General features: G+C 45.8%; 1 long non-coding RNA gene across 1 annotated transcript in view; it reads left to right on the forward strand.

Moving 5' to 3' along the window:
- The first annotated feature begins 14,319 nt into the window (after nucleotides 1–14,319).
- LOC109445769 (uncharacterized) overlaps nucleotides 14,320–27,206 on the forward strand; it is a 58,238-nt gene continuing 45,351 nt past the window's right edge. The window contains exon 1 of the long non-coding RNA XR_012494096.2: nucleotides 14,320–14,736. This is a non-coding gene — a long non-coding RNA (uncharacterized LOC109445769). The remainder of the gene's footprint in view (nucleotides 14,737–27,206) is intronic.

A 27,206-nucleotide genomic window follows, 5' to 3' on the forward strand; every position in this document is an offset into this window, starting at 1 on the left:
CTCCCCTCTCAGCATGGGGGGGGGTCATAGGAGTACTCATCCATTTGTAACATTGTGTCTGCTCACACACACACACACACACTCACACCACACACATGCACACACACGCACACGCACACACATGCACACACGCACACACACTCACACACACTCACACGCACACACACGCGCACACACACGCGCACACACACACACACACACACACCAGTCAGGTACCTGAAGTAACTTTGCTAATAGACCCAAAATTACTCAATATCCTACAGGGTAGCAATTCTTGAACTTTTTGGTCCCAGGATGCCTTTACACTCTTAAAAATTATTGAGGACCTCACGAGCTTTTGTTTATGTGGGTTATATCGAGCAATATTTGCCATATTAGAAATTAAAACCGAGAACATTTTAAACATATGCGTCTACAAGTACACATTCCATTAACTGTTAGAGCAATGATAGCAGCATCACAAGTCATGTAGTTTCTGGAAAGCTCTACTCTATGCTTGTGAGAAAGTAAGTGAACATTAGGCAAATGATGCCTTAAAATTATTATGAAAATAGTTTTGACGTAACAGACTCCCTGAAAGCATCCTGGGCACCACTGCTATTGGGCAATAAAATGTAATGGCTGGGGTTATTTTTTTTCCTCCCGGGTAGAAATTAATTATATCTCTACCAGGTAAAATTCGTTTTCATTGCCACGGACAAGAATCATTTGCATTACTCTGAGTTTCCTACAACTGTCCCCTCTATATGACTCTAAAACAGCCTAGTTGATTAAAATCTGTCAAAAGTGCTCACCCTGGTTGGAGCAGATAATCCCCCGAGATCTACTGGTTAATACCCAGAAATCCATTGAAAGGACGCCAGGTACTTGACTTTGCTCATTTCCAAGTCTTTGTAAATTTCCCTGACACAGGGGAGCCTTCCTCTGGTCTCCCTGGTGACAGGACGGGCTGGTTCTCTCTGTTCTTTTTCTGGTCTGTTGTTACGGCAGAAGCTCCATGTACGGCTTCCCTTGGGTCCGTCCCTTTGGCTTGAAAGAGCTCATTGAGGAAGTAAAAAAGTACAGTAAAAATGCCATCAGAATCCTAATTATCCTCATGGCAATGCAGAAAAGAAAAGGCATAAGATAAACATACTGTGATTTGCTCTTGCTACTGCACGATTCCCGGAAAGGCCCCGCTGAAGCCTGAAATTCCAGGAATTGTGGTGTTTTCAGCATGGCAGACGCAGCAGTCAGGAAGCTGGGGGCCTGAGACGGCATTAGCCAAACCACAAAATCGAGGCCACACCAAGTGTACGTCATTTCTGCTTGAGTCTCATCCTGATAAGGAAATTACTCCTTGTGCTCCAGTCAGAAGGCAAAAGGAAATATCTTGGTCATGAGGCCAGGGTCATGGTTGTGAAGAGAAGTCTAAATCCTGTGGGGACAGGCAGGGGAGCATCTTGATGACTCCAGCTGGAATCGTCTAGAAGGTTGGTCTAAAGGGGACGAGGGGGCAGGGAAATCAGCAAGGAGCTGTGGGGTGCGGGGGCTACCTAGATGGGTTGGCTAGCAAGTCCTTGCATGTGCTAGGATTGCCTTTGGCTACAAATGCTACAAAACCCTCCATAGTGGTTTAAACAAATGAAGGATTCTTGGTGAAATAGAACAAGAGCTCCACCTTCCTTCTCGCATAGACCTACACGCTCACACTGTCACCTCATAGGTGCATAGTGGCTGCTGTATCCCCTGCAGTCTTCCAGTAGGGAAAAAAGGGGGGAAGAGCAACACACACACACACACAAGCACACATGCGCACACACGTGCACACATACACACCACACATGCACACACACGCATACACACACATGTCCATGCACATACACACACTCTTATGCATACACGTGCATACATACACACACACACACACACACACACATATGCACATATGCACGCATGACTTCTAGAAAGGAAAAGATTCCCAGGGAATCTGCTACCTCTCACAGGCCAGAACTGTGTCTATAGCTCTTCAGGCCGGTGGCAAATAAGTTGTTTTAGCTTTTCAGCCTCTGTAATAGAGGAAGACAAGGAGAAACTGGCTATACATAGCCTTTGGGTAGAAAATTCACAGTGTCTACTCCAAACCCCTTGTGAACAGACTTGGTACAAAACTCCAGGTAAGGAACCAGGTGGGGAAGGGGAGGTCCTTAGCGTGGTCCACAGGTTCCTGCCTCTCCGTCCTTGTCAGGGCCCCTGCCTCTTCTGCCCGACCCCATGTCCCTTCATAGGTGAAGACATACCTTCTAGTTGTTTTACTTCCAGTTTTCTGAATGCACCCCATTGTTTCATACCTCCCCGATTTCTCTCATGTTTTTCCCTGTGTCCAGGAGGCCCGACCACAACCCACTCTCTCCGTTTACATGGTGCCCATGCTTTGTGCTAGCCCTGCGGAACACACAACAAACAAGCTCATTAGAGGCACTGTCCTCGTGGAACGTGGCGTTTAGCCCTCCTTTGACTTGGGTCGTTCCAAGGACAGAGCCCATTTCTGATTGGCTGTGAGCAGCCTATGGCAGTAAATGTTAAAATGTCCATTCTATTTTATTTTTTTAAAGATTTTATTGGGGAAGGGGAACAGGACTTTATTGGGGAACAGTGTGTACTTTCAGGACTTTTTCCAAGTCAAGTTATTGTCCTTTCAATGTTAGTTGTGGAGGGCACAGATCAGCTCCAGGTCCAGTTACCATTGTTAGTTACAGGGGTGCAGCCCACCATCCCTTGCAGGAGTCAAACCGGCAACCTCGAGGTTGAGAGTCTGCACTCCAACCAACTGAGCCATCCGGGAGCTCAGCGGCAGCTCAGCTCAAGGTGCCGTGTTCAATCTTAGTTGCAGGGGCGGAGCCCACCATCCCTTGCAGGAGTCTAGGAGTCAAACCGGGAGTTGAGGAGTCAAACTGGCAACCTTGTGGTTGAGAGCCCACTGGCCCACGTGGGAATCAAACCGGCAGCCTTCGGCGTTAGGAGCATGGAGCTCTAACCACCTGAGCCACCGGGTCATTGCCATGGCTGGCAATGAAAGGCTCAAGCTTAGTTCTGTCTCCTCGAGACATTGGGCCGTGTGACTTTCCATGACTTACAGCACTGCAAAATGGGGACAAAATACCTACTTCAAAGAATTGGTGGAAAGATAAAAAAACAACACACATTATAGATATCACTTATGGAGCATTTACCATGTGCTAGGATCTCTGCTCAGCCCTTTCCACACATTATTCCACAGAGAAAGACAGCAACGCAGAATGAAATGTATTATTATCCCCACTTTTCTGATGGAGACAGAGAGGCTGAATAACTTGCCCCAGGTTGTGCAAATGGTCAGGCCTGGTTCCAGCTCAGAGTTGGCTCCAAAGCCTGCTTTTAAATGGCTCTACAATGGTTCTACAATGGTTCAAAAACGGTTCTACAATGAAGCCCTGTAAATACAAAGGGCCGTGAAATGTTAACCCAGGTGCCCAGCATAGGTGAGTGAGTGAATCTATGACCAGACACATCGTTTCCATCTTTTATAATATCTCCTCCCACCTCATGTCTAGCGGAGTGCCAGACACATACCAGGCAGGCGGTGTTTATTCCTAAATAACAACCAAATGAATGAGTGGGCTTATAACTCTGCATCCTTCTATTACTGTATATACCCTGCTCTTTCGTCCCACGATACTTACTAGGTGTCTCCTGGCTGCAGGTACTGTTCTCGAAGTCAGGGACGAGCCCAGAGGAAGGGATAAAATAATTGCTCAGGAAATAGTCTGCTGAACTAAGATGAAGAGAACACAGAAGACTTTCTCCCAACAGACATCGCACACTGGAATCCTAGCCCAGCTCCTGAGATCGGCTGACGCTTTTGGAAAAACAAACCAGCCACCTGCCTCGTTGCTCCTGTCATTAGATGTGCCATTTCTTCCTCTGCTCTTGTCCCTGCTGGAGAAGGGCGTCTGCAGGCAGAAAGGAACTCCCCTATGCAGACAGTGTCTCCTCCCCTTTCTTGAAGCCTCTGCTCAGATTATCGTCTCCAGCGGGTGGTACTGCAGTCAGTGCCTGGGAGTTGATTGTGATGTTACTCTGGGAAGATTAAAGACCCGGGAGGGGACTGAGTTGGGAGAAGAGGGGAACACTGGGCTGCAGAGAGGCTGCTCTCTGACAAAGACCTGGGGAAACCATTTACAACATCACAATCCATTTGAAGGGGGGGTTGTCCATTTAATTTATGTCCCTTAAAATTCCTGTGAGATCTTAGACAAGTTGCTCCAACTCTCCAGGCCTCCGTTTGCTCATCTTTCAAATGGGATAACAACTCTTGCCCTAGCTTTCTGCCTGCCTTCCACTCTTGGAACAGAAGCTCTCCTGCTTGGCACCTTTGACTTTCCATGATGGTCCTCTTCATCCTGAAGGCCGTGGCTTAAAAGTCACCTCCTCAGAGCGGCCTGTCTAAAGTAGACTTGCCCTACTTAATTGCCCAGTTACTCTCCATCAGATGACACGGATTATCATATTTTTTACCTTTGAAATTATTTTCTTCATTTATCTACAAACATGTTCATTATTTATCCTCGCCCCCTACAATATAAGCTCCATAAACTGTTTTGTCACTGCTACGTCCCCAGGGCCTGGCCCAGGGCCCAGAACATAGTAAACACTCAATAAATATTTGTTGGGTGGATCCATAATAGGCAGTTGGTAAATTAGGTTATTTCTAGTGGTACCGATATCATCATTTAGAGAGGGACAGAGATCTGGCCTGGGAGATGGCAGACATCTGGTACCCGAGTGCTATCATCATCTGCCACAGAAGGACATTCAGCTAGTGCATCAACAAATATGTCTTCATTCTCTGGGCAGCGGAAGGGCCAGGGATGAAACAGCATGGGCCAAGGGAATAAGTCACGTCAGCAGGAGGCAGGGTCTGGTCTAGCTGATTGGCCCTCTCAAGCCACGTGGAGGACCGGGTGTCTGAGATCTAGACAAGGAGAGAGATTTGCCTCCAAATGGATTCATTTGTGGGAGTGGAAAATGAGCTTCACAGGTGCAGCAGGCCTGGTTTGAGCCTTAGCTCTACCACTTAGGAGCTGTGTGGCCCTCGCCAGTAACTTCACCTCCTCAGGCCTCATGTTTCCTTCTTTATGAAGCTGGGATATACTCATAGTGAGGTAAATGTAGCAGTCATACACATAAAGCTGTTTGTAAAATGTCAAATGTAATGCATACATGAGAGAGTTTCTCCTCTCCCACCTCCTTCTCCTTCTCATCCTTTCTCCATCTCATCTTCTTCCTCTTCCTCCTCCCCCTCTCATGTATTATTATCTTCTAAGCCCAGACTTCCGCGATATAAAGCGAATAGCAGGTTTATGAAGACGAAAGGAGGGAAGGCTCTCCCTCTTTTCATCGTGCTGCAGGATCGTGTCTCTCAATCACTTGGCATAGAGGCATGGACACCTGGATTTTTTTTGAGTCCCACACTAGATGGCCTGTCTAGAGATTTTGAAGGGATAGCCCTGGGACAACTTGGACTAATTGCTTCTACTCCCTGGACCTTGTTTTCGTCTATCGGGGATGGCCCTGTAGTGACTATGCTGGAAAGCAGTCTGGAGCTGTCATGAGGCTCTGAGGGAAATGGTGCTGTGATGGATTAGTGATATCTGCCACGAACCTGTCAGGGACAGCGAGGGCACAGGTGCCCTGTCCTGGCCCTTCCTGGTCCAAAGTGCTGTTTCATATATCTCCTTGCAGTGATTCTCTAACTGAATTGTCACAGTGGGTCAACCCAGACATATATGCAGCCTAATATTTTGTCCATGTCAGAGGTGCAGAGAGAAGTATCATATGAGAGTACACCTGTTTTCCAGGACTTCAACCCTAAAGTTTAATAATTTGCTTCATAACAGGCTTTGATAATCCATTAGGAATCAATCACATGTGAATTTAACTACGCTTTATGGGAAATGATTTAAAATTTCCACCTCAGCAGCTTCCTGGGGGAAATGAATTCTGTAAGTTTATTACCTGCTACATCATCTGGTGCTTCTTTTTAAAGCTCTGTTTAAAATATCCAAGTTACAGAAAAGATGGATGGGGGCGGGCCCCTGCCTCTAATCAGAAGTGACGAATGTGCCCACTGTCGCCTCTCAGCCTCTCCTGAATTCTGTGGATTTCATCTGTGCCCCCAGGGGATGAAGGGAATGGTTGTTCTGGTTGTCAGCCCATGGAGTGAAATAGCACCAATCCTTCAAAGCTTGGCTTAAATGCAACCTCCTCCAGGAAGCCCATTCTAACCTCCAAGGGTAAGAATTAATCTCTTCTTATTCTGAGCTTCCAAAGCACTTGGACCGTGTAACACTGTCTCTGCATAGAGAAAAAGTCATTATATAGTTTTAAGCACTTCCAAATTCTTTTGGACCCCAACATTTTATAACAATGATAATAATAATAATAGTAATAATAATGAACAATAATAGCTAATCCAGACTCTGCTATATGTCAGATATGATGCTTAGCATTTTATATACCTGGATTATCTCATCTTCATAGCAAACAGTTGAGGGAGGCAATAGTATTTCCATTTAATAGGTGAAGAAACTGAGGCACTGAGAGGTGAAGTCATTTTCTCACATTTAAATGTGAGAAAACAGAAGCTCAGAGAAGGTATGTAAATAAACCTGGGTCATAAAGTCAACAAAAGGAAGAGCTGAGCCTTAGCGCCAAGCTGCCGTTATACCCAATTACCTCCATCTCTGTCCTCCTGTCTCTCCATCTCTCAGGAATATTTCGTATTGTACCATGTGTTACAATTAATTGCTATTTGCCCGTTTTTCTCAGTATGTTAGGAATTACTTGAGGTCAAGGCGGTGCTTAATTATTCTTGTACCTTCACAGATTGCCCTTCTGGAGCAGAGACAAGTACGGGTTCACCAATCCCTTTCCTTTCCTACGGGCATGAGCTAGACTACGTTCATTGGCAGTATCCCGGTAGTCAAGTGAGCTGACGTGACTGAGGTGTGGCCAAGGAAAGAGGACAGAAGTGACTTGTCCACTTCCTGGCCTTGCTCCTAATTAAATAGCCGCCCTGTGGTTCACCATGCCCTCTCTCTTCCCAGCTGGATACAGAGGACCCCGTGGAAGACTCTGAAGGGGATGAGGGAGCCACAGATGGCAGGAGCCGGAGTCACTTATTGGTTACATGGAGCAGAGGTCAGTTCCCTTCTTATTCCTCTACAACCCACATGGCTTCTGATGAGAGTGAAAAATAAACCCTTATTGTGTTAGTTCTCATTAAGGTTTTGCGGTTGTTTGTTACAGCGGTTGGCCTACCCTGATTAATGAACCATCCTCACCAGCTCTCAGCATAATTAGCTAGCAGTCTGTATAAACAGAGCTTAAAATAGATATATGTGTGTTGAATCAAACTGTCTTGGTCTGCCCCTGTGCTGATGAGAACATTTTTCTAATTTTGATTCATTGCGTCATTCACTCATTCATTTAGCACTTAACCATATATACCAGCTATCCATTACTGTGTAACGATATTACTATAAACTTAAACAACTATCATGTTCATTATCTCACCATTTCTGTGGGTTAGGAGCCTGGACATAGCTGAGGTGGGTCCTTCGAGAGACTGTAATTAGGGTAATTAATGGCAAGGGCTGGGTTCTCATCTGGATGCTGGATTGAGGAAGGAGCCACTTCCCAAATCACCCATCTCTTGGTAGATGTTAGTGTTGGGAGTTACGGGACTGGGAACTTCAGTTTCTTGATGGCCGTGAGTGCAGGATGCCCTCAGCTCCTCGCGTCTGCCTGTGGTTCCTTGACATAATGTGTGCCCTAATTTGGCTGTTTGCCTTCTCAACACCAGGAGAGGGCGAGAGATTCCACCAAGATGATCACTATATTGCAACGCGTCACCATCACATAACCACTTCTGTTACGTCATATGTATTCCGTCATCTTTGCTATCCCCCATTGGTTAGAGACAAGTCACAAGTTATACTCACACTCAAGGGTTTTGAGTTATTTATTTTTTTTCTTATTTATTCCCTACTTTGTAATCCCCAGCTGGAGTGCGAATGACTATGCCAGAGTAAGTCCTGTGTGTGAGTGAAAATGGGTGGAGGAGAGCCGCTTGTTTTGGCAGATTGATAGTAATTTCCTAAAATCTAGGGGCTCTAATCAATGCTCCAGCACTTAGAGGGATTTCTAACCTCCTATGTTACAAATGCTGCTTCCTCCTTATTGGCTCCAACAGATGAACTCACGGTCCAGTAAGGCCTAACGAATAGCTGGGGGCTACCCAACAGCTGCGGTGTCCTGCCAGGAGGTTGGAGCAGTTAGTAATTGTCATTGAAGCTGAACATAATGAATTAGATGACTCGTGACTATTTGCACATAATTTATCAAAATTGTACCACAAAACTGGGACATGATGAAGGATTGCTGTCAAAAAGGAAAATAGGTGCAAATAGGTCCTCAGGCCCCTAAGGAAGAAGGATTGGGAGGAAAAATGGAACTCACCTCCACCGAGCTCGCTCTGTGTGCCAGGCACTGTTCCCGGCCTTCAGATTCACTAAGTCATTTAAATCTCATACGCGCTCTGTTAACTAATGTAATATATTCATTTTTCAAATGAAGAAAGTTCAGAGAGGTTAAGTAACTTGCTCAAGGGCACACAGCTAATAAGTGGCAAAGGCAGGAATAAAACTTGGCTCCGTTTGACTCTAGGGCAATGTGCTTGCCTTAGGTGGTGCCAGCATGAGCTTTCCTCACTTACCTTTATTACCCACACAAATTTATACAGCTTGTCTACTTATGGATGTCACAGCAGAGGCCTACTGCTGGGAGGCTTGGCTGGTTCTGCCCCAGAGTGAGGTTGGAGGAGAAGAAGAGGGGAAGAGAAGGAGATAGGACTTGTTATAACTCATGGAAGGAAGAGCAGAGAAGTGGCAGACAGCTTGGAGATCTTCCAGATAAGGCTTTGAAAGCTATTGCTAAATCCTGTCCTGTTTAGAGAATGCTTGAAGTGGGTGTCCAAATTGTCTCTCACATCGTTTTACTTTCTCCACTCCCACTGTCACTTTCATAGATCTCCATCGTCTCTCTCCTATGGACAGTTGTAATACCTAATGGGTGGCTGGCTCCAGTTTTATTCCTGTCTGATCTATTCTAAGTAGGGTTGTTAATGAGATCTCTTTAAAACAAGTGAACTATTTAAATTTTCCTGCTTGAATGCTTGAAGGGCTTCCCTTTGCTTTTAGTATTACATCCAAACTTCTAGACACGGTTTATAAAACTCCACAAGGTTAAGCCTTTATCTACCTCCCCATTTCTCATCACTCCCTCCTTGCTCTTCCTAAATGAATGGAACTTTCTTTCCCTAAAATGCTTCATGCTCTCTCTGGCCTCAAGCATTCGCTTGGTACACTCTTGCTTGTTCCATCCGTGTATTCAAGATGATAGTGACACAAGCAGACATGTATTTTTATCTGCCCAGCATTTTTCCCTCTTCTTGATGTTGCACCTTGATTCTCCTTTGAGGAACCCCCACTCTGAGGCCAGGAGGTTTGGTAGGAGTGAGCCCACACCCCAATTCCAAGGGTGATCACATGACCCAGGCCTGGCCAATTGGTGATCTGCATGTCCCTGGCTACAGTGAACCCACTCAGAAATTGACAATGACTCAAGCCTGGCCAATGAGTGTAGCACTGGGATTTTTTCCGGAACTATTCGGAAAGAACGTTTCTCCTCCTGGAGTGGTTAAGCTAAAAGCACACAAAGCTAGAGCTTCTGTGTCCTTCTTTATTGCTCCCTGGAGAAACCCTGCTTGAGAATGAAACTCACACAGAGGAAAATAGAACCTAGAGACAAAGAGAGACCATTTCTTGCAATACCATTTCAGCACCTAGATCTAGTTATGTCTGAAGCATGAAACCCTACATTTTTCAGTTATATGAATCAATGCATTTTCTATTTTGCTTAGGCCATTTTGAGTTACATCTCTGTCACTTGCATTCAAAAGGGACCTGCCTAATACATTCATCTTTCTAGTTGCAGCCTAAAGCTCTTTCTACATGCCTTCTTTTACTTTTGAGTAGGCTTAATTCTCACTATTATTTGGTCAGTCATATTTATTGCATATCTACTATGTTGTAGGTGCTGAAGATTTAACAGGGAACTGAAAAAATAGGTAAAAATTCCTGCCCTCAGGGAACATACATTCTAGCAGAGTAAAGAGGTAACCAACAAGATAAATAAATAAAATATATAGTTTGCTAATGGTGATAAAGGTTAAAGAAAAAAATAAAGCAAATATCGGGAGAAGAAATTCCAGCTATGAGTGGGCAAGTAGGTGAATGTAAATTTTGTATCGAGTGGACAGGAAAGACCTCACTGTGATGTAGACATCTGAGCCACACCCTGAAGGATGGGAGGGTATGATCCATACGACTCTGTGAGTCCCAGCCACAGAAAACAGCTCATTTAAAGACCTGAGATGGGAACATGCTGGTGGGTTACAAACTCCTGTGGAATTCTATTTTACCTTCTTAATTATACATGTTAGATCATTAAATGTTATATTACAGCTCTCTCTGTCTCTCTGTCTCTCTGTCTCTCTGTCTCTCTGTCTCTGTCTCTCTCTCTCTCTCTCTCTCTCTCTCTCTCTATATATATATATATATATATATATATATATATATATACACATATATATGTATATATCTCTATCTATCTATCTATCTATCTATCTATCTATCTATCTATCTATCTATCTATCTAATTTTCTCTGTGCTTCAGTTTGGGTATTTTATATTGACTGCTCTTTGAGTTCACTGATTCTATTTTCTGCTGAGTCCTGTTGTTAAGTCCATTCACTGAATTCTTCATTTCAAATATTGTATTTTCAAGTTCCAGAATTTCCAATTAGTTCTTTTTATACACCTATCCTTTATATTCTAAAATTCCCTATCTGTTTACTCATTCTGTATATATTTTCTTCTAAAATTCTTTAACATGTTTATAATAATTATTTTAGAGTCTTTGTTTGCTCATTTTCATGTCTGGGTCATCTGTGGGTCTATCTATATTGGCTATCTTTTCTCTTGACTATGGGTCACATTTTTTCTTCTTTGTATGTCTCATCATTTTTAATTGTGTGTTGGACATTTTGATTAAAAGAACAGTAGGGACTGAACTAGATTATATATATATATATATATATATATATATATATATATATATATATATATACATTTTTTTCTTTTCTTTTCTCTTTTTTTGTTTTTTGTAGAGAGCCTCACAATTTTTCTTCCAGGAAACTAGAGTCAGAGGCTGATCATTCAGGTCCCACCATGATGAAGCTGAGCTTGACTGAGGTGAAAATTAATTAATTTAATTTAGTTGACCCGTGGCTTCATATGAGATAACATAGATCTCTCTTCGTCCTCCACCCCAATATCTAATTTTTTATGCTGCCACTGCTGAGAGAATGGTTCTTTGATCTTATCAGAATTTGGGCTAGGAGGGTCTTGGCTTACAGTTTTATTTCATTTCAGTTCATCTCTAGATTCCACCTAAGCACTGGACAAAACTGCAAGATCCATCTTGCTTTTCAGCTGCACAGCTGATCACTCAACACAACTCCTGTTGAAAAGAACTATTTGGCTAAGAGATTTATTGCTGCATTTGGACTCTTCTAGATTGTAATCTGTCATGGCAGCCAATATTGTCACTAAAAGTTCTCTGGTGTATCCTTATTTCTGCATGCAAAGTTCCTCTGCATGTGGCAGGTCTACTACTCTGCCCACACAAACCCAGATCAGGTCATCTCAGGTATGAGAATGGTGGATGCTCTTTCCTTACTGAAGAATGTATTGCTCCGCCCTGGAATTTGGTTCATTTAAACTGCTTTTAATCTACTACTCATTGGTGACTTTAAATAAAAGTATGATATTGAGTTTATCTGGTGTTTATTCTGCTAATGTTGGGAACGATGGTCCTTTGCAATCTTCTGCCTCCTAACTAGCAATGGATCTCCTATGTTACCTTTCATAATAGCTATAACATTTGTAATTACTGGTAAAATTCCTGACTCCTCTGCCAGTCTGTAAGCATCATGAAGGCATGATTTGTCTGCTTTGTTTACCCAGGGCCTGGCACATTGTGGGTGCTCAGGTGTGTCACTGAGGCTGTGTGCTAAGTGCTGGGGCAGCAGGTTGGGTAAGAACAGCCCAGGCTTCCAGCTGCACATGGTTGAGATGTGAGTCTGCATCAGATCACGTCCATTTCTTCAACTGGGAAAGGATCATCAATGCCCAGGTTTTCTGGGCTATATCTCAAGGCTCATCATCATTTAGGGAAATCATCACATTTATCATGACATGGAGGGGCCAAGCTTCTTTGCATCCAGCCAGGCCTCTTCCCATGATCCATCAGCGAAGTGCTGCTTGCTTCTCTGGGTGGAGGAACAGCTGGATTGTGGAGGGTGGGAGCCACGTCTATGGCAAGACTGATGAGCTGGCTGTCCCTGGGCTTGTGAGTCTGAACTTGGAGAGAACTACAAGTATGGAAGAGATTCTGCTGAGTGGAGACCAGTGAAATTCAAGTTCAACAGCCCCTGCTGAGAGGAAGAAATAAAAATGTGGAAAGCACACACTTCCAGGCATACCTGAGAAGTAGTTTCTACTCAATTTTTATCAGCAATGAGAATAGTAATGGCGACAATTTGACACTTTCTGTGCTAGGTACTGTGCTAAACACTTTCCATATATTGTTTAGCTGACATCACCCTCTGAAGCAGGTATCCTTATAATACCTGTTTAGCAGGTGACCTGCTTGGGTCCAGACAGGTTACGTTGCCAAAAGTCTCACAGAGGTGGGTGATGGAACCAGGACAGGGAACCCAGGTATCTCATCCCAAAGCCTGTGGTTTTCCAGCCACCTCTGTCATTGATTGTCCACCTCTTCTGTGCCAGCCACTCCAAGAGCCTTTTACAATCATTATTTCTAATTTTTTGAATTGGACAATATGCCATTGATAGACAAGGATGCTGAGGTTCAGAAAATGTAAGGAATTTGCTTAGTGTTCCTTTGCTTACACGAGGTCTGACAATTAAGTTCGTGAACTTGTTGCAACGATGTTGCTAACCTTTTTTGATATCAGAGGGATTATTCATTATGAATTTGTACCAACTGGACAAATAGTTCACCAAGTTTACTATTTGGAAGTGCTGAAAAGGCTGCGTGAAACAGTTAGACGACCTGAACTTTTCGCCAACAATTCATGGCTCTTGTATCACGACAATGCACCAGCTCACACGGCACTGTCTGTGAGGCAGTTTTTAGCCAGTAAACAAATAACTGTATTGGAACACCCTCCCTACTCACCTGATCTGGCCCCCAGTGACTTCTTTCTTTACCTGAGGATAAAGGAAATATTGAAAGGAAGCCATTTTGATGACATTCAGGACATCAAAGGTAATACGATGACAGCTCTGATGGCCATTCCAGAAAAAGAGTTCCAAAATTGCTTTGAAGGGTGGACTAGGTGCTGGCGTCAGTGCATAGCTTCCCAAGGGGAGTACATCGAAGGTGACCGTAGTGATATACAGCAGTGAGGTGTGTAGCACTTTTTGTAGGACGAGTTTGTGAACTTAATTGTCAGACCTGGTATGCATGAGTTGAGATCTGATCTCAGGTCGGTAGTACCCGAACCATGAGCTTTTTCCTCTGCACCAGACACTCTTCATCTGCCCATGTCCATCTCCACTCCGGCCCTGCCCTGCTCCGTGCCCAAGGAACCTCTGGACTGCACCTGCAGAGCTCTTGACCTTTGACTTCTGGTTGGGTTCAGTCAGTTTGGAGGCTGGGAGGAGAAGTTGGGGTCTGAATGCATCTAACTCTCAGCTTGCTGTGGTTTTGGTGGCATGTAATGGAGGCCGTTTTGCAGGCTCTAGCTCTCAAATGGACGCTGAGAGTAGGTTTCCCCCCTTGTCCTTCAGACCTGGGGGTGGTCCCAGCTTTCTGCTCTTGTCAGCCCCTGGGTGTGCCCTGTGGTTCTCTGGATCCTGCCCACCTCTGTGTGCCCACCTGAATCCCTTTATTGACAATATCTTCAAATACCAGCTGAGTGAGCTTCTGTTTCCTGCCAAGACCCTGACTGATATAATTTTTCATTAGAGATCCAAGATTCAGGAATAAGATTTCAAAAGCTAGCTTGGCTCAGAGCCCATTTTGAGAAAATGTTCACTTCCTTCCAGAAAAACAGTTCCCATCCTGGCCACATCTCATTTTGCTCTCTGCCGGCCTCTGTGGTTTGACTCCCGGCTCGTGACACCGGGCCATGTGCTTGGTCCCTGGGTCAGCGAATGCCTGGCATTTCCAGGTACCTGTGCCTGGAGCCACTCTGTGGCTGCATTTCCATGGCACTGATCATCGTGGCAGCTGAAAGAAGACACAAGCTAGTGAGGCTCATTCTGCCTGTTGATGGTGAGGACAGGCACAGATGTCTCTTCCTTGTAGCTGTGGCAGCTGTTCCTGCTTGAAGGACGAGGCATAAGAGGCATCTTTGGGTGGAGCCTTCAGGAGAGCAGCATTCCAGCCTGTCTGGGCTACGATGGGGGAGGATTTGGCCCAGGGTTCCATCCTGGGGAGGGAGGCTTCATTCCTCTTATTGTGACCTGCACGGCTCTTCTTGCCTGTCTCCTGCCTCACCAGGTGGGTTTGGTATGTTTTGGGTCTCCAGCAGGTCTGGGAAGCACAGGTCAGAGATGGAGAGTGGGGCGGGCAGGAAACTGCAGTGGACCCAGACCAATGATGGGAGCTGCTTGGCAGACGGTGGGTTTTCTCTCTCAGTTGACTGACAAAGGGAAGGGGAAGGAAGTGACACTCGTGGCACAAATGTCACTGACAGGCACCACTGGGCATGTGTTGTCTCACGTGTGTTGTCCTCACAGCCTCTGAGGTGGGAGGCAGTGTCCCTACTGTACAACTGACGTACGGAGGTTCAGAGAGGTTAAGTGACCTCCACGTGTGAGAGGACAGACTCATTGCCTCGAGCCTCATTGTATGAAATGGAATCTTTCTTTGGTTCAGAAGAAGTCCTTTAAATGTCCTGAGCTTCAGTTTCTTGGTTTATAAAATGGGAATAATGGCACTTGCTTCAGGGAGCTATTGTGAGAATCAAAGAGACAATGGATGTGGAAAGACTGGAAACTTAAAGGGTGAATCAGTGGGACAAGCTGTGGCTGCAGGAGGATGCCACACAGGAAGAGTTAGGGACCGTGTGTCTATGCAGGGAAGCCAGGCAGATGGGGGTCGGACAAATTTACGAATGTGTTGCAGCGAAGTTGCTAACCTTTTTTGATACCAGAGGGATTATTCATTATGAATTTGTACCAACTGGACAAATAGTTCACCAAGTTTACTATTTGGAAGTGCTGAAAAGGCTGCGTGAAACAGTTAGATGACCTGAACTTTTCGCCAACAATTCATGGCTCTTGCATCACGACAATGCACCAGCTCACATGGCACTGTCTGTGAGGGAGTTTTTAACCAGGAAACAAATAACTGTATCGGAACACCCTCCCTACTCACCTGCTCTGGCCCCCAGTGACTTCTTTCTTTACCTGAAGATAAAGGAAATATTGAAAGGAAGACATTTTGATGACATTCAGGACATCAAGGGTAATACAATGACAGCTCTGATGGCCATTCCAGAAAAAGAGTTTCAGAATTGCTTTGATGGGTGGACTAGATGCTGGCGTCAGTGCATAGCTTCCCAAGGGGAGTACTTTGAAGGTGACCGTAGAGATATTCAGCAGTGAGGTGTGTAGTGCTTTTTCTAGGATGAGTTCGTGAACTTAATTGTCCAACCTTGTATTTTTGAAGTTGTTGGCTGTTTGCATAGAATTTACATTTTTTTTTTTTCTGGTGGTTTTGCGGGGTGGCTGGTAGAGGTTGTGGGGGAGTTAATCGGCCCTCAAGCCTCCCCGTGGTGCTCTTTTGGTTATAATAGTTATATTACTGGTAACACAGTGTGGGCTTCCGTATCTTGTGGGACCCAGAGGTTATCTTAATTCTCGAATTGCAGTCTTCGGTATGATAGTTAACAGACACATATGCCCATTTAAATGGAAATCATTCAAACATGTAAAATTAATAATTCAACTCCTTAGTCACACTAGGCTATGGTTCAAGTGTCGACAGCCACGGGTGGCTGTTGGCTGCCATGTTGGACAGCACTGATTCAGGACATTTCCTTCATCACAGAGCGTTCCGCTGAACAGTACGTTCCAGAGGATCTGGCAATGCCAAAGGTGACCAAGTTCTCAGAATCCATCTTGTCTGATTCTTAGTTTCACCGAGAATGGAGCTGAGGCCAGAGAAGTACAATTGGCTGGGACCCAGTGTGCTGCAATTGCTCAGTCAGTGACATAAATAATTAGTGGATGCTCTGGCTGCTGGGGCCAGAAGGGAAGAGAGGTCCTGCCTGTTGACTTTTTGTAGAGTCAGATGGGTACAGATTGGGATGGGAGAGGTAGACATCTGCTTGGGTGACGGTGGGGGGCCAGGTGGTTTGCTCAGCCTACTAGTTGTGGGTGGCTCCCCTCATTAGGGCAGCTGCCACCTGCATTCTCAGAGCTTTTGAGAAGCCCTGGTGTAATTCCACGACTCTGAGATTCCTGGCTTTTAAGATCCGCAAGTTAGATGGCCTGGCCAACCAAACCTGGGCTTGACTCTTACTCCAGCAGAATGACATGGACACTCAGGAGTCACACAGACGTGGGGTCCGGTCTGTGGTCCACAGCCAATGGTTGCTGTGGGGACAGAGCCAGGAGAGCAGTTTCCAGGCTCTCGGCCTCCCGTGGAAAGGTGCTGGCTCAGTTATTACGTGGCCATCAGCTGTAATCAGATGGCCGTCTGCTGTGGCTGGGTGGCCACCAGCTGTTACCAGTGAGCCATTGGCCACTAATATAACTGCCGTGGCTACGCTGGCAAGGGCGTTGGTTGGTTGGCAGGGAAGCAGATGGCGGATTGCTGCTAGCAAGTGTGGTTGGCAAGTGGATTGTGGATTGTGGTCGTGTTGATCCTACTTCCTGTCTCTCTCCCGGCCGCCAGAGAGAATGGGGTGCAGGAAGACCCCTCGTTGGGGTACTGGCGGATGTTTGCGTTTGTGTCTCAACCAACTGCCATGGAGAATATAGTGGTATGAACCACGTCTCTATGGTTCCGTTGTCGTTGCTTTTTGGCCTCACCATATCCTGCGTTCTTGTGCGGGGAGCGGGAGCTGAGTCCCTGCATTACAGTTGTGAAACCACCTGCGAGCCATTTGAACTTTGGTTTTCTCAACTGTAAAATGTGAGTACTACTAACAGTTGTCTCCTCTTTGGGTTGTTGAAAGAGGAGATCGGTCATGCCTATAGAGTATTTAGCATGGGGCCTAACTCCAATGAGTGTCCAATAAACATAGGTTATTTTCAGGGATGATTTAATGGGCAAGACTACACATCCACCTTCTTGCCTTTTTCACGTCTGTGGCTCCAGCTGGCACCTGTGAGGAGCCATTTCTTCTGCCCTCCTGGGGTAGTTAACACACAGCTTTGGGGAAGAGGCAGGTTTAGTTCATTTGGAGGATGGACCCGAGCAGGAGCTGTCTTTTCGGGTTTAGGGCTTTGCAAGCCTCCAGAGCGCGCCCACTCACACCTGTGCCTCTGGCCCATAACTAGCACATGAGGGGGTTCTGGGCTTACGCCCAGAAGCTCTTATACTCACAGCCCAGCACAGGAATCTGCTGTAGTCAGAAGACCCAGACGTTTCCCAGCCCAAGGCTTCAGAGAGAAGCAGGAGACGAGGAAACCCATTTCAGTCTGTGAGGATAGAGGCCACAGTATTCCTGGAAGGCTCTTGTCAAACAAGGTCAGAGTAGACATGTGTATGCATTAGGATGTGCACACATACATATCACTCAGGCCAGGAGAAATGCAAGTTGCAGACAAATCCATCCATGAGGGGGTTGGGTTGGAGGACCAAGCATGTAGGCTGGGGGGTGTACAATGGAAGGAAACAAATTCCAGGATGAGTAGCCCCCAAGAGGCAATGGTCTGCCCACAGGCTGAGATTTCGAAGCCTGTCTTTCCTCCTAGGGGGCTGGGAAATGATATCCTTAATCAGGGATTTTTTATTCCATATTCTTCACTCAACCTTCCTCCTGGGGTGGGCACCCAGGGACACTAAGGACATGATTTGAGCACCTCAGTCTCATGGGGTATCCCAGCGACCCTCTTCTTTCTAGAAGACAAGGGCAGCCAAAGATATAAAAATAATTTACTTCTGAATTATTTCACTCAATCACTTCCTCATTTGCTCATTTCTTTAACACACACTCATTGGACATGGAGTGAATTCTACAGCCACACATAGTTTTCTCTGGGTCGGTAACTAACCTGGGGGTCCTATCAGCATGTACATCACTGGGCTGTGGTAAGGATTCAGTTAAGTAATGTACATCCAGCCTTTGGCACGAGTCTGAAAACAGAGTGTGTGTGCCTGATAAATGGTCGTCATTATCAGGAGTCAGTAGGAGGAACCGTGCTGGGCATTGGCGCTGCAGGGAGGTAAGGCCAACTTTCTGCTCTTGGAAAGTTCTCGGTCTAATGGGGAAGACAAGGTGTTCGTAGGAGCAAGTTCTTGCTACTTTGAGTATAGAAGAGGGGGCTTTGTATGGGAGAGGCAGAACAGTGTTGGGAGATGAGGGGTATTTCAGTGGGGTTTTGATGCGTGGATAGAATTCATCATGTGAAGGGTAGGAAAGTCTTTCCTGAAGATGGAACGGCATGTCTAAAAACAGAGGCCATTAAGAAGTCTCTCTTGCCCCGTCTCTATCTCTTAGATGAGGCTCCAGGTAGCTCTGCCAAGCAATACACTCATGTGTCATGGCCCAGGTACCAGTTCTCGATGCTCCATCAGCCCAGACAGAACCCTGCAGGCCCCCTTTGACACCTGGATGCTGTGACTCTGAGTCAGACCCACACCCAGTGTCGCTTTGAACTTCCTACTTTGTCATGACGTTGATCATATGCTGTTGCCTGGGTTCCCGCCAGGCCTGCCCTCCCTGGTGGACTCATACGGGTGCCTCCACCATTCCACGGCCTGTCAAAAATAGAACCCTCAGACCTGTTCTGGAACTTGATTTGGGGAAGAATGCTTGACACTAGAGATGGGGAATTTGGGGATCTGAGGTGGAGGTGGCGGGTAGATGGCTTTACCATAGTCCTTGAATGAGTAAGGCGTAGAGGCAAGACTGGAACTCAGATGGGACTTGTTCTAAAGTCACAGTACTCCTAGTACTTACTCCTGGTGCTGCCCACTCCACACCCCTCACCCCTGCTGCCAGGACCCTCACCTTCATTCATTCTTTGTGCACCTGCCAGGTGCCAGGGACTCCTTTGGGTGCTTGGGGTGCAGCATGACCCAAACAAAGTTCTTGTACAACTTGCATTCTAATAGGGAAGGCAGAGAGTAGGCAAGTCCCTGCTCTCAGGCAGTTTTATTTGAATGGAGGTGACAGATAAAAGCCAGTGGGCCAAGACAATGATAAGCACCATGTTAGTAATCAACCTGGCCACGATGGCAAACGCGGGACCCACTCTGCTCATCAGGGAAGGATGGTGCCAGCACATGACCTTGACCGGAGGCTTGAAGATGAGGAGGGGAAGCAAGCACCTTGGGACCAAGCGATGCATCTGGTGCCTTTGGCTGGAGCAGTCTTGGGGGTTATGTCTTAGAAAACTGGTTCTGCACATAGGATGCAAGAGACCCTCTGTCCCCCACCCAATAACTTGTGTTGTTCTTTGTGCCTTGTCTTGGTCTGCAGTCCCCTCCCCTGGTCTAGTTCGTGGTCCCTGTACCTGGGAAGCTTCTTTTGACCCCTGTCTCCACACCAGGCAGAGTTATGCCCTTCTCCGCTCACAGAGGACCCTTCCCAAACGCAGCTATCGTGTGAGGACCACACGGTATGAGATCTTTGCCTGTTGGCCTCCCAGCCAGTCTGCGAGCATCGTGAGGGCAGAAACGGTACTGGGTCCATCCCTGATACCCGGCATTTAGTTGGACACATAGTAAGTCGGTGCCTGACAAATATCTGTTGTGAAAGAACAAGTAATTTAGCTCCCTGAGGGCAAGAGCCACTTCTTCTAACTCTGAACCCCTCCCTTGTCTCCCCACCTCCACCCCCAAAGTGCCTGGTGTGAACTGAGAACCCGATAAATGCTTACGGAATAAATGATTATTTTAATTACTCGATGAGTCACCACAGGATTCCTTTAAATAGCACTTATCTGGTGCATTTAATGTTCTTTTATAAATAACTATTCACCAGGAAGCTTGGAGAAAGGAGACATACAGGGTAAGGAGGGGCTGGCAGGAAAAGTTTATGCTATAAGGTTAGCAGGACAGTGCAGAGGAAAGAGTGACAAACCTGGAGCCCGCTCTCCTCGGCACCAGACCTTAACAAGCTGCGTGCCACCAGCTCTCACAACTGTCCACAAATGGAGAGAATCTCTTTCCTTTAACTGAACCTCAGGGTGGTTGCAGGATCCGATGTCTTCAAGCATCTTCTAGGACTGGGGACGTAACAAGCTGTCTTCAAGGGGCTTATAACCAAATAAGTCAATAGTGGTAGACTTCCCCTTTGGTTCTTGGGGAACCACCATGGTGAAGTTCTTGGGGAACCCCACTCCTGGTGTTCATGCCTTGTGTAGTCTGTGCCCGCATGACATGGTTGGGACACTGGGACATTAGCAAGCACAGTGCAAGTAAAGGATTGATAACACACTCACGCATTGGCGTTCCTCTTGGAACCTTCTGTCTGGGAAGCCGTCGTGCTGTAGAAGAAGCTTGGGTTAGGCTGTTGGATGATGAGAGGTCTTTGGAGCCCTGGCTGGCCCAGCCTCCGCATTGCTCCCAGATAAACTCCCAGGTGAATGCGGAGAGACCTCGGCTATGCCGCGTGGACCACGACAGAGTTGTAGAAGTAATACATCCCAGTTGTTTTAATCCCTGAATAACACTGATAACCGAAACAGAATATGCATGGCAATGCATTATACAAATGTAAACTGCTGTGCTATCGCTTGCTCTAAAATTCATTTCTAGAGGAAGCTACAGACTCGGGAAAGCTGAATCAATGTACGCCAGTGGGAAAATTTAACACTAACAATTTTCATTTATTTTCGAAAGCTGATAATGTGCCACAAAACTTACTACTACTACTACTAATTTATTGAGATATTTCTGTGCACCGGGCATTGTGCTCAGTAATGTACACGGATCATTCCTGTAATCCTAAAAACAACTCCATGAGGCAGCACTGTTCTGATACCCATTTTTTACACCTGAAGAAACTGAAGCACAGAGAGGTTAAGTAACTTGCCAGGTATTATGCAGCTAGTAGGTGGTGACGCTGAGAGTCAATCCCTGGCAGACTCACTCTAGACCCTTGCGCCTCTGGAGTGTGGTCCAGGGACCAGCAGTGTCAATGTCACCTGGGAGCTCGTTAGGAAGGCAGAAAGTAACCCTCACCCCAGGGCCACCACACTGGAATCTGCATTTTAACAAGGTGCATAAAAGGTATGAGTATGTTCGCACATGAAAGTTTGAGAAGAACTGATCTAAACCACACTGGAGCTTGTGTTAGGCTTGGTTAATGAGCCCCCAGGTGATTCTTACACTCGTTAAATTTTGACAGCCACTGACTGGTCTCAGGGAGTAGCCTTGCTTCCAAAGGGCCCAGACCACTGTCTCAACACTGTGGAGTGAGGAAAGTTAGGCTTTTGGGTAAGGACGCATGTGACATAGTGAAAAACATGCACCTTTCAGTGTTTGGCATAAGTGAATTTGAAGCCAGCTCTGCAACCTCTTGGCTGTGGTAATGAGGAAGTCACTTCTTACCACCTCAACCTCCTCATCTGTAAAATGGGTGTGGTGATACCCAATGAATCCTCACCTTCACTCTCCCTTGTTTGGTCCATTTGAGGAATCATTTGTTCTTGGATGTTGGCTGGAAAGTGTGTCACAAACGTCTTTAAAGTTTAAAGCACATTCAGGGTATTTATGTGTCAGGTAGTAGAGGACCTGGCCACTTGGCCACCACCCCTCCTTCACGTGTGAAATGGGAGTACTGGCTGCCATCATTTCGAATGAATGGACTGACTGGACATTTGATGATTCCCAGATGGATTCCGGTGATTTACGTGCTTGCGTGTGTGTGTGTGTGTGTGTGTGTGTGTGTGTGTGTGTGTGTGAGAGAGAGAGAGAGAGAGAGAGAGAGAGAGAGAGAGAGAGAGAGAGAGAGAGAGAGAGAGATGGGGCTTCTGGACACCATGCATTTTCTTCTCAATTTTCAGGGATGAAGTTTATCCCCTCCCCAGCTCCTCAGGACAGCTGGATTCACCCAGAGGTGATTTCCAAGCCAACCAGGAATTCTTAGTTGCAGGAAATAGTTTTGACCATTTTGGCTTTGATTTTCTGAGGGTTGGGGATGCACAGTTTTAGGAAACAGAAGTTAAAGGCACTTTAAAAATGGAAAAGTCCCAAGTTCTAAGCATGGGTGGTAAATTAATAGGGGAGATGCTTTTGGATCCAAGGTCGGGTATGCTTTGGACCCCTCAAATTCCACCAGCAGGTGCCTACTGACACCGTGCACATAGAGGGCTCTGTGCCCTGGCAATTAATGTGTTTGGCGTCTGTACCCGCACCTAGGAAGGAATTTGCCTAGCAATGCAGACCAGCACTCAGTGAAGTGGATTTTCAGTTTGAACACCATGCCTGCGTTCTTCACGGTCCTTTAGGTCTCGTTTTTTTCCCTCCTCTCAATAGCAGCGTCCCTTTCAGTATGGCTATTAAGATCTCCCTCCCTGTGAAATAGCCTGGGCTCCGTGAGGCATGAGCTTAATGGAAAGAGATGCTGCGACCAGCATTTAATCCTGGGCATCCAAGGATGCAAGCAACGATTGGTTTTGTGCACTAATCTGCTTAATGAGCACATCTCCTGGAAAACCTGGGGACCCCTGGGAGGCTCCTGAAGGAGATTAGGAGGGCGGCGGGGACGCTTGGCTGTGTCAGATTTGAGTGTGTCCACGGCCTGTTCAGGTTCTCCGCGTACGGTACATTGTGTAATTCTCACCCCAGTTCCTGGAAATGGATGTGATTATTCTTGTATTGCAGCTGAGGGAACAACCTCAGAGAGATTTCATCAGTTGCTCAAAGTCTTGTAACGAATAAGTGATAAACTTAGGACTTGGAAGTCCACCTGACTCCTTGCAAATGTGATCTTTGGGACCTCAGCGTCACCCGAAATAGAATCTGAGCATGGGAGGGGCCCATGGAGTTCCCTCAGGTCATGTGTCTGCTGAATATCCGAGTCAACTTGATACCATTCTTACCAGTGACCATGCAGCGTCTACCTGTGTAATTCCATTGTGATGGGGAGCTCACTACCTCACACAGCTTACACTGGTAAGGTTCTTTCAGTTGGGCTGAATCTCTCTCCCTGGGCCTTCCTCCTAGGGTCCCAGTTCTGCTCCTGGGGCTTCCTCCCATCTCAGCCTTTCAGAGACTGAGGCTTCACTGCCTCTGCTCCCTGGCCCTCTTCTGCAACCCAGCCGTAGTCTTTCTACTTCCCCGCCATGCCATTGTAGACGAAGGAGCCTGCCGGCCGTTGCTCTTACCCACAAGGGCTGATTCATCCAAAGGAGTGGGTTGCACACCAGGGCTGGAAGAAACATTTCTAAGAAGCAGGAGCCAGAGCCAGCCTGGCAGGGAAACACTGTTTAATAGCAAAATTCGCATTCATTCTGTCTGCCTAATGGTGCTCAGCTAGTCAGTGGCAGAGGAGAGCTTGGAATCAGGTGGGTTTGACGCTGAGGCTTATTCACCTTTCCTTCTACATGCTTCTCTCCACAGACTTCTCTCCACAGTGGTCTGCAATGACCACCTCCGTGTCTGGGTCCCCTGTCCCCTGCCAGGGCACCTTGTAGGAAGGTCCCAGCATCTCTATTTTTTTCCATTTTAGTTTTTAAAATTTACTTTGACATTCAATATTATTTTATATTAATTTCAGGTGTACAGCATATGGTTAGACATTTATATAATTTAAGAAATGATCCCTCTGACTAGTCTACTACCCGCCTGGCACTATACATAGTTATTACCATATTACTGACTATATTCCCTGTGCTTTACTTTACATCCCCATGACTATTTGCTAACTACCAATTTGTATTTCTTAATCCCATCACCTTTTTCACCCTGCCCTCCAACTCCCTGTCCATCTATCACCCTGATAAATCTAGTACCCATCTGACACCATACAGAGTTATTACAATATTATTGGCTATATTCCTTATGCTATATCTTACATTCCCAAGACTAGCTACATTCCTAAGACAACAATTTTTTACTTCTTAATCCCTTCCTCTTTTTCACTCATCCCCCCAACACCTCCCATCTGGCAACCATCAAAGTATTCGCTATATCTATCAGTTTGTTTCTATTTTCCATGTTTGTTTACTTTGTTCTTTAAGTTCCACATATAAGCAAAATCACATTACATCTGTCTTTCTCCGTCTGACACACACCACTCAGCACAACACCCTCCAGGTCCATCCGTGCTGCAGCAGATGGCAAGAACTCATTCCCTTCCATAGCTGAGCATTCCATTGTATATATGTACCACCTCCTCTTTATCCATTTTTCCATCGACAGACACCCAGGCTGCCTCCACGTCTTGGCCATTGTAAACAGTGCTGCAGTGAACATATGGATGCACCTGTCCCCTCAAAGTAGTGTTTTGGGTTTCTTCAGATAAATACCCAGAAGTGTGATTACTGGGTCCTTGTTTGTCTCTTGTTATAGCCTTTGTTTTAAAGTCTATTTTGTCTGGTATAAGTACTGTTACTTCAGCTTTTTTTGTTGTCTCCATTTTTATGAAATACCTTTTCCTCATTCCTTTACTTTCAGTCTCTGTGTGTCCTTTGATCTGAAGTGACTCTCTTGTAGGCAGCATATGTAAGGGTTTTGTTTTCTTATCCATTCAGCCTCCCTATCTTTTGATTGAGGCATTTAATCCATTTACATTTAAAGTAATTGTTGATAGATATGTAGTTATTGCCATTTTATTGTTCATATTTTTTATCTTTTTTCATCTTTTTCTCTTAAAAAAGTCCCTCTAAGATTCCTTGTAATACTGGTTTGGTGGTGATGAACTCCTTTATGGGGGAAGCGCTTTATCTGTCCCTTGATAGCTTTGTTGGGTAGAGTAATCTTCATTGTAGATCCTTGTTTTTCATCGCTTTGAATATTTCCTGCCAATCCCTTCTGGCCTGCAAAGTTTTGTTGAGAAATCAGCTGCCAGTCTTATGGGCCCTCCCTTGTAGGTAACCAACTGCTTTTCTCTTGCTGCTTTTAGGATTCTCTCTCTGTCTTTAACCTTTGGCATTTTAATTATGATGTGTCTTGGTGTGGGCCTCTTTGGTTCATCCTGTTTGGGACTCTCTGTGCTTCCTGGGCTTGTATGTCTATTTCCTTTGCCGGGTTAGGGAAGTTTTCTGTCATTATTTCTTTTTTTTTTTTTTTTAACTTTATTTTATTAAATTTATTGGGGGTGACAATTGTTAGTAAAATTACATAGATTTCAGGTGTACAATTCTGTATTACATCATCTATAAATCCCATTGTGTGTTCATCACCCAGAGTCAGTTCTCCTTCCATCACCATATATTCGATCCCCCTTACCCTCATCTCCCACCCCCCACCCCCCACCCCCCTTACCCTCTGGCAACCACTATGTAATTATTTCTTCAAATAGGTTTTCAATTCCTTGCTCCCTTCTCCTTCTGGTACCCCTGTGATGCGAATGTTCTTGGTATGCTTGATGTCCCAGAGGCCCCTTAGACTATCCTCATTTTTTTGGATTGTCTTTTCTTTTCGCTGTTCTGATTGGGTGTTTTCAGCTACCTTATCTTCTAAACTGCTGTTTTGATCCTCTGTTTCATTGAATCTAATTATTGACTCCTTCCAATGTATTCTTCATATCAGTTATTGTATTCTTTACTTCTGACTGGTTCTTTTTTTTTTATGTTTTCTGTCTCCATTTTTATGTTTCCTATCTCTTTGGTAAAGTTCTCCCTGAGATCACTGAGCATCCTTATAACCAGTGTTGGAACTCTGCGTCTGGTAGATTGTCTGTCTCCATTTTTTTCCAATTATTTTTCTGGAGTTTTGTTCTGATCTTTTATTTGGGACATGTTTCTTTGTCTCCCTACTTTGGCTGCCTCCCTGTGTTTGTTTCTATGTATTAACTAGAGCTGCTATGCCTCTCTGTCTTAGCAGAGTGGCCTTATGTTGTAGGGTCCAGTGGGGCTCAGTGGTGCAGTCTCCCTGGTCACCAGAGCTGGGTGCTCCAGTTGTGTCCCTTGTGTGGGTTGTGTGTGTCCTCCTGTTGTAGTTGAGCCTTGGTTGCTGTTTGCACATCAATGGGACGGATTGACCCACAGGCTGATTGGTAGTGATGACTGGCCATGACTATAGTGGAGGGGCTGTGGTGCAGGGGCTGACCCTGTAGAGCAGGATTCACTGTAGCAGGGCTCTGGTGTCTGCTCAGTCTGCCCTTTGGGTGTGTTGTCTATTGTAAATAATGCTGGAAGTGGGTGGGTGATGCTCTGGCTGGGTCCAAAGCTGGCCACCAGGTGTGCCAGCCCCAGGGCCTCCTGGGAGGGTCCCATTGCAGGCCAAGTTTATCTGCAGCCTGTGCCCTACATGGGACAACTTCGTATGAGCCATAAAGCAATCCACAGATGGCCACCACCTGCACTGGGCTTGGAGGTGCCTTGAGAGGCAATCTGTGAACTGAGGCCAGATGTTTCTAGTGCCAGGCTTAGCGCTGCTCAGCCAGAGTTATGGGATGCACCAAAACCAGAGGCTGCTTTTCTGGGTTTTGTGAACCTTTGATAGATTTTTGAAAGTCAGCAGCATGAGCTAAGACTGGTTGTGCAGAAAAGCCACTGGAAGTGCCTTGGTGTACCTGAAAGTTGGGTGGGGCAGGGTCTCAGGGAATCACTAGCGCGGGGCAGATGAAAGGTGATAGTTGGAATACTATTCAGCAGTAAGAAAAGATGAAATAGGACCAT

This window comes from Rhinolophus sinicus, chromosome 1, assembly GCF_057876585.1.
Source record: "Rhinolophus sinicus isolate RSI-liver-muscle chromosome 1, RSI-T2T, whole genome shotgun sequence".
Taxonomy (NCBI): Eukaryota; Metazoa; Chordata; class Mammalia; order Chiroptera; family Rhinolophidae; genus Rhinolophus; species Rhinolophus sinicus.